We start from the raw sequence: 1,682 nt of genomic DNA, 5'->3' as shown, positions 1-1,682 counted from the left end.
GACAAGGTGCAGTTGGCCTTCCTGACTGCATCCCCACACTGTCGGCCCATGTTCATCTTGGCATGAATGATGACTCCAAGATCCTTTTCTGCCTCTGCACTGATGAGAAGGGTGTTCGCCAGCCTGTAGGTATGGTGCTGGTTCTTCCTCCCCAGGTGCAGCACCTTGCACTTGTCAGCGTTGAATCCCGTCCTATTCTCGTCCACCCACCCCTGTAACCTGTCTAGGTCCAATTGTAGCCTATTCCTTCCTTCTAATGTGCCCACATCCCCCCACATCTGAGTGTCATCAGCAAATTTGAATAGGGTGCTTTTTACCCCCTCGTCCAAGTCACTGAAGAAGATGTTGAACAGTGCGGGCCTGAGGACCGAGCCCTGGGGGACCCTACTGCCCACATCCCTCCAGGTTGAAGCAGACCTCTTTAACAAATTCTTTGCCTCCATTTTTTTGTGCAGAGACCGGGACTCCCCTACTGAGATTCAAGACAGACTTGGGAGAAATGCCACCAGGCCTAAGGTCAGGGAGGACTGGGTTAGGGAGCTTCTGGAGGGGCTGGACGTGTTCAAATCAGCAGGTCCAGATGCTCTCCACCCCAGGGTGTTGAGGGAATTGGCAGGGGTTACTGCAGCGCCCCTGGCATAGCTTTATGAGCACTCGTGGTGCTCTGGCCAGGTGCCAGATGACTGGAAGAAAGCCAACGTGATCCCCATCTTTAAAAAAGGGAAGAGGGAGGATATGGGCAACTATAGGCCTGTTAGTCTAACTTCACTCCTGGGAAAACTCTTTGACAAGATTATCAAGAAGCACATCTGTGATTAGCCAACAGCATGGTTTCATTAGGGGCAGGTCCTGTCAGACCAACCTGATTGCCTTCTACGATCAGGTCACAAAAGCACTGGATGCAGGGCCTTTGCCAGCAAAGCCTCTGACACAGTCTCCGACCTCATTCTCATTAAAAAACTAGGTGACTGTGGCGTTGATGCTTATGCAGTCAGATGGATTGCAAATTGGGTGAAGGGTCGTACTTGGAGGGTAGTGGTGGATGGGTCATTTTCGACTCGGAGGGAAGTGGGCAGTGGAGTCCCCCAGGGCTCAGTCCTTGGGCCCATACTGTTCAATTTCTTTATTAGTGACTTGGATGACGGGGTCAAAAGCAGCCTGTTCAAATTCGCTGATGACACCAAGATTTGGGGTGAGGTAGGCATGCTAGTAGGGAAGGACAGATAACAGCAGGACCTGGACAGGCTAACCATACCTTGTCGTGCATCCACAGATGCATCTCAAGCAGGGCCAAGGAGGTGATCCTCCCCCTCTGTGAGGCACTGGTCAGGCTGCAGCTGAAGTACTGTGTCCAGTTTTGAGCCCCGCAGTTCAGGAGGGATGTGGACAGCATTGAGAGGGTCCAAAGGAGGGCCACCCACATGATCCAAGGACAGCCGGACAGACCCTTCAAAGAGAGGCTACGGGACCTTAACCTATTCAGCCTTCACAAGAGAAGGCTGGGGGGGACCTGATGGCTGTCTATAAACTGACTGCAGGGGGGACCAGCAGGGTTTGGGAGAGACCTTGTTCCCCCGAGCAGCCCCTGGGGTAACAAGGAATAATGGCCACAAGTTGTTAGAGAGTAGGTTTAGACTAGACATCCGAAGGCACTACTTCAGAGTCAGGGTGGCTAGGATCTG

The 1,682-nt window shown here is 52.7% G+C and overlaps 1 protein-coding gene across 6 annotated transcripts in view; it reads right to left on the bottom strand.

Annotated features, from left to right (window-relative positions):
• Nucleotides 1-1,682, bottom strand: part of PARP11 (poly(ADP-ribose) polymerase family member 11) — a 32,183-nt gene that overhangs the window by 12,156 nt on the left and 18,345 nt on the right. The window lies entirely within an intron of this gene.

Source organism: Gavialis gangeticus, unplaced genomic scaffold (assembly GCF_001723915.1).
Source record: "Gavialis gangeticus isolate Ggan-Ray unplaced genomic scaffold, GavGan_comp1, whole genome shotgun sequence".
Lineage (NCBI taxonomy): Eukaryota > Metazoa > Chordata > Crocodylia > Gavialidae > Gavialis > Gavialis gangeticus.
Note: the sequence above shows the minus strand (reverse complement) of the source record. Positions and strands in the feature narration are given on the sequence as shown.